An 11610-nucleotide genomic window follows, 5' to 3' on the forward strand; every position below is an offset into this window, starting at 1 on the left:
TTCCACCCACACAGTTTCCTGCTGGTCCAGGTAATTGAACCAGCAACCTTTTGGTCCTAAAGGTGCTTCTCTACCCTTTATGCCATGGCTTCTCCCAGTGCTGTCACCATCACAGGAAAGTGGTGTAGCTGCTCATGGATCCTCATATTCTGTCTCAGTCGCCATTGTTCCAGAAGACTTTGCCTCTACCCATGGATCCAGTAGAGGTTAGGGAGATTCAGACTGCAGTAGCTTCCCAGAGTCCACTACTGGGAACCCATGCCCAACAGCTCTACCACACTGTGTCCACAATGGAGGAGTATACTTAACCAGATAAAGTAAGTTTGCTGTTTCTACTGTGGAGAGAAACAACAAACTTACCTACACATTAGTGTAGTGTAGGTAATCACCACAGTTCTTCTTCTTCTTCTTCTTCTTCTTCTTCTTCTTCTTCCCATAGTCAACAAGGGCCATGAGGCACCACTGATTACATTTTTAACAGTCCAACATTGGTGTGTCCAGGGCATTTTAAACTCAGCAGAGTCCATCCCTCTCTAAGGATCACCACAGTTGCTCTATTTACTGAGACAAATAAATGCTTATTGCTTGGATGTCTCAAATGGTGCTCACAATATTTTCCTACCTTCTTTAATTCAGGAACAGCAGAGAACCTTCTTGATGAGGAAGTACTCGTACCTAATCTTCTAGAAATTCCTCAAATCCACTTAAAGACTCCTCTTAGTATCCATGGTAATTTTCACACCACCACCATCCCTCTCAACATGTGTACAGGTCTGATCCATACAGAATCATTCAGCATAATGTAGAATAACAATGTCCTCTTAATGTTCTGTGCTTAGTTATCCCTGGCTTGCCACCCATAATCCATAATTTTCTGGAATAATGGAGAATTGATAACTTGGAGTACTCAGGACTCAATCATGTCTTTCCACTCATATTGAGAACCCTCAAGCTAAAAAGGATGTTCCTATAGCCTAGTCCTATCTTGATGTAACCACATTTTTTAATATTCCCAAAGCCTCAGAGTTACCCCTTGATAACCCTTGGAACTGTGCTATCAAATATTTGCCTGGTACACCCCTTTCTTCATCATGAAAATGGTACCTACTGCTATCTGGCAAGGCACACTGCAATACAAATGTGAGTAGGGAGTCAAACTCTTGTGGTTACCAGAGGACCAGCCCCCCACTGTAACTCCAGCCATGTGAAAGGTGAGAGGCCGAGGGCTTTAGGAACGGAGATCAGCACTGCCCAATGTGCCTCAAAAGACTGGTTTGTACTGGGGTGGGAGACTGCCTGGAAAGACCAGGTCCTGGCATGGGAGGGACTTTGACTTGACTTGATATCCCTTTCTTATAGTACAACCCCGATTCCAAAAAAGTTGGGACAAAGTACAAATTGTAAATAAAAACAGAATGCTATAATTTCCAAATCTCAAAAACTAATATTGTATTCACAATAGAACATAGACAACATATCAAATGTCGAAAGTGAGACATTTTGAAATTTCATGCCAAATATTGGCTCATTTCAAATTTCATGACAGCAACACATCTCAAAAAAAGTTGGGACAGGGGCAATAAGAGGCTGGAAAAGTTAAAGGTACAAAAAAGGAACAGCTGGAGGACCAAATTGCAACTCATTAGGTCAATTGGCAATAGGTCATTAACATGACTGGGTATAAAAAGAGCATCCTGGAGTGGCAGCGGCTCTCAGAAGTAAAAATGGGAAGAGGATCACCAATCCCCCTAATTCTGTGCCGACAAATAGTAGAGCAATATCAGAAAGGAGTTCGACAGTGTAAAATTGCAAAGAGTTTGAACATATCATCATCTACAGTGCATAATATCATCAAAAGATTCAGAGAATCTGGAAGAATCTGTGTGTAAGGGTCAAGGCTGGAAAACCATACTGGGTGCCCGTGATCTTTGGGCCCTTAGACAGCACTGCATCACATACAGGCATGCTTCTGTATTGGAAATCACAAAATGGGCTCAGGAATATTTCCAGAGAACATTATCTGTGAACACAATTCACCGTGCCATCCGCCATTGCCAGCTAAAATGCTATAGTTCAAAGAAGAAGCCGTATCTAATGCAAGGCTGACACTTGCACGACTTTTGGCCACGATTTTGTCGTGGCAAGTCGTGCCATTTTGGGGCACGAACTGGGAGGCTCCCGCACTGTTCACGACTAGTTCACGCATAGTTCACGACGAGTTCACGAATGCGTGCCCGTCCACATTCATGAACTGGCATGACGAGTTCACGCATAGTTTGCGCATAGTTTACGCACTTCCCGCATTGGCACGACGAGTTTGCACAATTCGGATGGTGTCGTGCCGACTTGGGCACGCCATATAAAAAGGGGGCCTCCCCAACCCCTGGTCATTTTTGAATTGGCTGTGGAAGAGACAACATGCTGAATACCAGAGACACAATCATTGCAGAGAAGAGAAGATGCCTATACCTGGCAGCTGCTCTAGCCATTGTTGAAGAGCAGCAGAAAAGGCTGGAAGAGGCAGAAGAGCAAGAAAAAGCAACCCCACCTCGAAGAAAGACACAAAGGAAAGTGTGGGTCCGGGAATGGTTGACCAGAAGGCGAGTTTGGACAGTATGACAGTCTACTGACTGAACTCCACAAGGAAGATCAAAGGGGCTACAAAAATTACCTCAGAATCACACCTGACCTGTTCCAAGAGAACTGCTCGTGCCATGCGCAAACTGTTCGTGAAGTGCGTAAACTAGTCGTGAACTGCTCGTGCCATCAATGCGTGACCGTGTCAGTGAGAAGGCACGGCCACGCTGCGACGCGCACCAATTCGTGAACATCTCGTGAACTCGACGTGAGCTGTTCGTGAACTATTCGTGGCAGTTCGTGACAGTCGTGGCATGGTGCGCACTTCCACGCACTGGCACGCATCCTCCCGCATTGTCCCGACGAGTTCACGACGAGATCACGAATAGTTTGCGCATAGTTCACGACCCGGTCGCGAAATTTTGTCGTGACCAAAATTTTGAACATTTCAAAATTCTCGTCCCGACATGGCACGCAGTCACGACGGGTTTACGCACACTTCACACCAGTTTACGACTAGTTTGCGCACTGGCACGACTCGAGTTGTGCCAATGCGTGCCACGGAATCGTGCAAGTGTCAGCCTTGCATAAACATGATCCAGAAGCGCAGACGTCTTCTCTGAGCCAAGGCTCACTTAAAATGGACTGTGGCAAAGTGGAAAACTGTTCTGTGGTCAGACGAATCAAAATTTGAAGTTCTTTATGGAAATCAGGGACACCGTGTCATTCGGACTAAAGAGGAGAAGGACGACCCGAGTTGTTATCAGCACTCAGTTCAGAAGCCTGCATCTCTGATGGTATGGGGTTGCATTAGTGTGTGTGGCATGGGCAGCTTACACATCTGGAAAGACACCATCAATGCTGAAAGGTATATCCAGGTTCTAGAGCAACATATGCTCCCATCCAGACGACGTCTCTTTCAGGGAAGACCTTGCATTTTCCTACATGACAATGCCAAACCACATACTGCATCAATTACAGCATCATGGTTTCGTCGAAGAAGGGTCCAGGTACTGAACTGGCCAGCCTGCAGTCCAGATCTTTCAACCATAGAAAACATTTGGCGCATCATAAAACGGAAGATACGACAAAAAAGACCTAAGACAGTTGAGCAACTAGAATCCTACATTAGACAAGAATGGGTTAACATTCCTATCCCTAAACTTGAGCAACTTGTCTCCTCAGTCCCCAGACGTTTACAGACTGTTGTAAAGAGAAAAGGGGATGTCTCACAGTGGGAAACATGGCCTTGTCCCAACTTTTTTGAGATGTGTTGTTGTCATGAAATTTAAAATCACCTAATTTTTCTCTTTAAATGATACATTTTCTCAGTTTAAACATTTGATATGTCATCTATGTTCTATTCTGAATAAAATATGGAATTTTGAAACTTCCACATCATTGCATTCCATTTTTATTTACAAATTGTACTTTGTCCCAACTTTTTTTGGAATCGGGGTTGTAGAATTTGTCCTCTATCATTAAATAAAACCAAGACCATGGTGGGGTATATTCTGGATGCCCTATCTTTATAATACTAATACTACTACTAATAAAAATAATAATTTTTATTTATAAGCGCCTTTCAAGACACTCAAGGACACTGTACAATGAATAAAAACAACAATAAATAAAATCAACATACATAAAAGAAAGTGTAATAGAAGTTAAAATGTCTCTTTTTTAATTTTAAAACATATCTTCCTTTGCATTTTGTTGTGGATTCTATATTAACTACTTAAGATATAAAACATTCACGGAATTTATAGCAATTTTAAACAGGTGAGTTTTGATTTTAGACTTGAAGATGGGGAGAGAGTCAGAGTTACGGATATGAGGAGGCAGAGAGTTCCAAAGGTACATTCATTGTTCCCCCTCTCCTACTACAGGTCTAAATGCTGTCATGGTAATACCCAATGATTTTCACTGGTACAAGTGGTACAGTGTTATTCTTGTATACTCCTCTTCAGAGACTGAGCAGATGGAACATCACATGTCTGTGCAGCCCAGCAAGCCCTTAACAACCTTAAGAGCTGATTCCCTAGCACCCCTATTCTATGGCATCCTGACCCCTCTGCCATTTGTCATGGAGGTAGATGCTTCAGAAGGCAGTATCAGTGCTATCTTGTCACAAAGTCATGAAAATACACCTAAACTACATGCATGTGCATTTTCCTCCAGAAAGCTCATCAGGTTTGCTGAATGACTTGGAAAATCAGGACTGTATTGCAATAAAGACAGCTCTTGAGGAATGGATGCATTGATTAGAAGGCACCAAACACCATTCTCACAACATTCTTACAGACCATAAAAACACAAAAGTACACAGCAAGCCAAAAGGGTCATGTTCTTTACAAGATTCAAATTCACTCTCATATACCAACCAGGGTCCAAGAACACCCAAGCTGATGCTCTTCCTCAAATTCATACCTCTATGGACTTCATACAGCCCTAAAGCATAAGGTCACATGACAGTAATGTAATCAGTGATAGATTTTCTAAAACCTGCCATCTACCTTTAGCAAAACATGCTACTACTATGGAGAGAGCAGATCATATTTGAGGAAGTGTTTTTTATACTATGGTCTACCAGAGTACATTAGTCACTTTCAGACTAAACAGTTCTAGGGACTTATTGAGAGGAACTACCCACTGGGGAGCTTCCCTGAGAACTACATACCTTCAAGGGCTTTTTTCTGTTTACATTTGCACAACCAGTAGGAATGCTAAAGTGATGTAAGCCAACTTGTTAGCATGACGTTAGCAGGAAATACTAGTGAAGATTTTTGTTTCACTTTGACTTGTCAAAATCATGCTGTATCTCCTCTGTCACATATAGAGTAGAGTGGGGGGAAAAGCCCCCGTGGGGTAATACGCCTCCGGCCTGTTTTACCCAAAATAACCACCAGATGGCGTAAAGTTACATTTCTATTGTTGCTATGGACTGGCTTGACAACGGGGATATACAAATATCCACTGTGGATCACATATCAGCAACACAGCGGAGAGAAATCAAATTTCATGGTAAGTGATATAATTTTCAGATATCAGTAAAACTGTATTTAGATAGCTGCTATTTTGTCAGATATCACAGCTGTGTATGTGGTATGAGTAGACAAGTCAGTACGTTAAAAAAAATACATTAGGTATAAAAAGTTGAATCACATTTTGAAAGTAAGACCCTTTTTTGTAAAAGTGTAGTCTGTGGGGTAAAACGCCCCCTTAATGGCGGGGTAAATGGCCCCCAGGGGGCATCGTTTCCTTTTATCATAATTACTGTATTTCATACATTTCTGAATAGCAGATACATAGTTTTTAATAACATCTCACTTACCTGGTTGAGTAAAGCAAGTAATTTGAACTTAATATTAAAAATAATTGAAATTAAAAAAAAATTAAAATGCAAAATATAATAAAATAATGCATCTATTCATTAATTCAGGGATATTTTCTTGTTTCTTTCACATTATAGGCTTAAAGGCGTCGTGCGGTAATTTCAGCAATCAGGCTATATCATGTGTCAAAATGTCGGGTTTGGTGGGTTATTCAAGCCCCTCGGTTTCCCGCGATCTCAGTGTCACGATGCGCCCGCTACAAGCATTTAAAGTTGACGCGCACAGCCAAATTTAGGCAGCCAGCCGTTAACTAGGTCAACTTATGTGTGACATCATACCAGTAACCTCCCTTGGGTGATGCTGGCCTGTCGCCATGTTTTCTCTATAGCGTGCGTTTACCAGAGTTGTTTACATTGCGGATTTTGTGGATTTATTCAGTTTGTGGATAGTTTTGAACACTCAAAACACTATGAAATGATGTATTAATATTCTGTGATACAAAATGCCTAATCGGTGTATTGTGTTTGGCTGTAACAACGAACACTGAACACTATTTGTGACTGTTGTTATCAATGGATCTGATTTCAAGGTCATGGCTAGGTATTGATAGAAAAAAATTATTTTTTTAAAAACACATTGTGGCAGCGGGGGCGTGGTCAAGCGCCGGTCTGTGACAGGAGGGCGGAGCCAGGGAAGGTGAGTGGCAGAATCATTACACCTGACGGTAATTAACCTGTGTTTTGTGTGTTTTCCCAGTAACCGCGCCCTATTTAAGGAGGCAGAGGGAGAGCAGAGAAGAGCTCATCCCGGGACAAGAACACAGTGTGTGTGTTTCGCTATCAGATTAAAACTGGCGGTTATACTGAAAAGTCTGGCAATAAAAAGCCTATTTGCATCTGAAGCGTTGTCCTGCCGTCCTCTGTGCTCCACCCACACTTCAGAGAGCTCTACAGTGGTGCCAAAACCCGGGACAAGGTGGAGCACCAACCTCGCAGCCCCATGGAATCCTCCCCGTTCGCGGACCTGGTCCACGCCCTCGCCACGGCTCAGCAAAGCCAGCACCAGGCGCTCGTCACGCTCCGAAAGGAGCAAGAGTGGCGCTTCGAAGCCCTGGTGCTGGCCCAGCAGGAAGATCGCGAGGCGCTCCGGCATCTCCTCACGTCGGCGGGGTCCACCAGCGCCCCGGCCGCGGGCCCGTCTCCCCTCACCGTGACCAAGATGGGCCCGCAGGACGACCCCGAGGCGTTTCTCACATTGTTCGAGCAGGTCGCCGAAGCCTCGGGGTGGCCGATGGAGCAGCGCGCGGCGCGCCTCCTCCCCCTCCTGACGGGAGAGGCGCAGCTGGCCGCGCTATAACTCCCCGCCAGCTGGCCTACGCGGACCTTCGCTGGGCCGTCCTCCAGCGCGCGGAAGCGCTGGCGCTGTTGTTCTGGCGTGCGCCCCACGCGCTGGAGGACGGCCCAGCGAAGGTCCCCGTAGGCCAGCCGGCGGTCGGCGGGGAGTTATAGCGCGGCCAGCTGCGCCTCTCCCGTCAGGAGGGGGAGGAGGCGCACCGCGCGCTGCTCCATCGGCCACCCCGAGGCTTCGGCGACCTGCTCGAACAATGTGAGAAACGCCTCGGGGTCGTCCTGCGGGCCCATCTTGGTCACGGTGAGGGGAGACGGGCCCGCGGCCGGGGCGCTGGTGGACCCCGCCGACGCGAGGAGATGCCGGAACGCCTCGCGATCTTCCTGCTGGGCCAGCACCAGGGCTTCGAAGCGCCGCTCTTGCTCCTTTCGGAGCGTGACGAGCGCCTGGTGCTGGCTTTGCTGAGCCGTGGCGAGGGCGTGGACCAGGTCCGCGAACGGGGAGGATTCCATGGGGCTGCGAGGTTGGTGCTCCACCTTGTCCCGGGTTTTGGCACCACTGTAGAGCTCTCTGAAGTGTGGGTGGAGCACAGAGGACAGCAGGACAACGCTTCAGATGCAAATAGGCTTTTTATTGCCAGACTTTTCAGTATAACCGCCAGTTTTAATCTGATAGCGAAACACACACAATGTGTTCTTGTCCCGGGATGAGCTCTTCTCTGCTCTCCCTCTGCCTCCTTAAATAGGGCGCGGTTACTGGGAAAACACACAAAACACAGGTTAATTACCGTCAGGTGTAGTGATTCTGCCACTCACCTTCCCTGGCTCCGCCCTCCTGTCACAGACCGGCGCTTGACCACGCCCCCGCTGCCACACACATGTTTTAAGTGTTTCTATGTATCAATCATTAATTGTACAAAATGATTTTCATACATTTATGTATTTGTCATATCTTTCTTTGTCACATGAAGTGTTGTCTTGATAACACATGTGGCACATAATTTTAGCAAATGGATGACAGAAGATTAATTGAAAGATTTATGCCACAGAGCTGCCTTTAACTAATAATTATCACTTATTACTGACGATTGTACGTTTACTAAACAATACAATACAAAGCTCAATACTCCCAGCCTATAACATACTGAATATCAAGTTAAAATCAACCACAATAAAAGGAAAATGATGAAAACTGGAATATCAAGGGGTCTACTGTATCAGAAGGCCCACTGCATTTCGCGAGATCGCAAGCTGTCAAGTTGCTAGAATTCAATCTTTCTAGCTATACTTTCACCCCCTACAGCTATCAGTATTACACACAATCATAGATTAATCACACAGCATTCTAATTCAAGTGAAAATGGTCTTTAAAAATACACATAAGTAGTGATTTAGTCAGAGAAACCAACCAAAACAAGTCTTCAAGTCGCCGGTCTTCATTCTCGTCTTCGTTTCTGTCGTCGTCAGAACTGTCCTCATTTTCTTCTGAAGATGAGCGCTCAGGTTCAAATCTGTAAGGCTGGATACCACCAGGACATTCAGCTGTCAAAATCTCTACTTGTGGGCCATTTTCTTCTTCTGTATTGGTAAAATCAAAGCTAATTTCCTCAGCATCGCTCCTATTTTCTGGTGTGTCCGTCATTGCAACTGCACCGAGTGGTTACTGGTATGATGTCACGCAGCTGTTCCATTGACAGAGAGGGGGCGCTGCGAACGCGGAAAATTTCAAGTGATGGACATGATCAAATAAGGACCGATTACAACTGCGGGAAGCTTTTGAAAAATCGACGGTCAATTTATTTCGAATCTCGAAAGCATTCTGGTGCAGAATAATGCGACTTTTATCGCCATTGCGTGACGCCTTTAAGTAAACACTTTTGCTATCCAAACAGCTTTTTTTTGAGTGAGGGGACCTATTGCCCCACCTCAGGGGGCCTTTTACCCCACTGGGGGGGTAAAAGGCCCCCTTGGAACAATGTTTGTTTTTGTTAAAAAAAAATAATTAAGTATTAACTTTAGGTAAACTTTAGGTGGCATTATTGTTCATGTCACTGTTGTCAAAACTATGATTAAAACTAAACACATGGTTCATTTCAACTTGGAGAAAAACTGAATTTACCTTAAGGGGGGCTTTTTCCCCCACTCTACTCTACACTTAATAAAGCCTGGGCTTCACTGTTGGTCTATTTATCTGTGTTTTTCCCTTCATTTTTTTCATCCTAACATTAAGAGCTGTTGTTTACATGGCTAATATTTTGAACAGATTTTTAAAAATGGTGGCTGCCAGTGCTGCATTGGCAGTGTTTGATCAATCAACCAATGTACTAGACCAATCACTATGCACTTACATCACTCTTGTGCTGGGAAAGTACCTACCCTGAAGTAGAAGCTTAAAAAGTCCCTCAAAATGGCATTCTATAAACTCTATGATCATTCTCAGTATGGACATGCAAAAAAGGGGAAAGTTCCTCTAGTCCAAAATTGCCCATTGTGTCTGATAGAGGGGTATTGTAATAAGGACTCCAGTCAGTTCATCTTCTCGTCAGCAGAGGACGGACTCTCTGGAGTTCTAGTGAAACCTCTACCAGTCTCAACCACTTCCAGGTCACTTCCTTGTTCTCAGCTCTATAAGCTGTGCTTATTTGATAAGAGTTTATGCCTTGATTTCTGTTTACTTGGACTGTTGTTTGGATTGTGGACTTTGGATTGTGTTTTTACAGTTTTCACATGGATCCTTAGACTTTATCTGAGTCTCCATTGTTACACAAATGCTGTGGTAAAATATACACAGAATTTTATTTACCAATATATATGTGGTGTGTATGATGATGAATGAGAAGTGTATGTTGTGATGTTTGCCCAAACTCCCCCTCCCTCTTCCCATTCACTGGCTATTCTTGGAACATCCAAATTATAGTCTGTCAGTATGTGGCTGGGAAGTGTGGTTCTTAAATTGTACTTTTCTCCTCCCATCTGTTTTCCTCTTTCGCCATCTTCCTCTTAAACCCTTCTCTATGCACATTTTTTATTGGTCATAATACTACTTTATCCCCTTCATCACCCACTTTTCTTGTTTTATTGTTTGCTTCCTTTTTGGCCACGTCTTAACTGGCTATAGCACTTAGTTACTTTATTCTGCCATTCTTCCTTGCCCTTGCCCAAGTTCATTCATGATATTACTTTTCAGGAATTTTCTCTATACAGATTTATTTTTTAAATGATATGTATCCATCTCTCATATCCTGTCTCTTGTATGCTTTCTTTACTTCCTGTTTCTTTCTTTGCTATATAGCAGTGAAAACATTTTGCTCCAGGTGGCACGGTGGTGCAGTGGTTAATACTGTCACCTCACAGCAAGAAGGTTCTGGGTTCCAACCTCGTGGTCAACTGGGGTCTTTCTGTGTGGGTTTCCTCCTAGTGCTCTGGTTTCCTCCCACAATCCAAAGACATGCAGATTCAGTCAACTGGCTACTCTAAATTGAGCGAATGGGAGTGTGATGGTTGTTCGTCTCTGTGTAACCCGGTGATAGATTAGTGACCTGCCCAGAGTGAACTCCGCCTCTCACCTGAAGTCAGCTGGGATTGGCTCCAGCTTCCCCTCCAACCCTGATGGATAAATGGCATAGATAATGGATGGATGGGTGGATTTTGCTCCATAAATGATTAATAACATTGAGTATGATCTCAAAAGTGTGTGTGTGTGTGTGTACTGTTTAAACCAGTGATTTGTGCTACTTACTCATCTCATCTCCAACTTGTAACTGACAACAACAGATTTATTGGTAATTTGTGGTATCTGAGTGCTTTTTTCACTGTCTATTTAGGTTTTTAAATGTATTTTTGTTTATGCTTATGTATATTATCATAATGTAAGTATGCTTAAAAATGAAATGTTTTTAAAAAATGAAATTAACAAAAAAATTGTGCATTTTTTTTAAGTACAAAGTCAAAAGAGGGCGGCATGCTGGTGTAGTGGTTAGTGCTGTCGCCTCACAGCAAGAAGGTCCGGGTTCGAGCCCTGTGGCCGCCGAGGGCCTTTCTGTGTGGAGTTTGCATGTTCTCCCCGTGTCCGCGTGGGTTTCCTCTGGGTGCTCCAGTTTCCCCCACAGTCCAAAGACATGCAGGTTAGGTTAACTGGTGACTCTAAATTGAGCGTAGGTGTGAATGTGAGTGTGAATGGTTGTCTGTGTCTATGTGTCAGCCCTGTGATGACCTGGCGACTTGTCCAGGGTGTACCCCGCCTTTCGCCCGTAGTCAGCTGGGATAGGCTCCAGCTTGCTTGCGACCCTGTAGAACAGGATAAAGCGGCTAGAGATTTATCCTGATGAGATGAGAAGTCAAGACATGATGCG

The sequence above is a fragment of the Neoarius graeffei genome, chromosome 22, assembly GCF_027579695.1.
Source record: "Neoarius graeffei isolate fNeoGra1 chromosome 22, fNeoGra1.pri, whole genome shotgun sequence".
NCBI classification, from domain to species: Eukaryota; Metazoa; Chordata; class Actinopteri; order Siluriformes; family Ariidae; genus Neoarius; species Neoarius graeffei.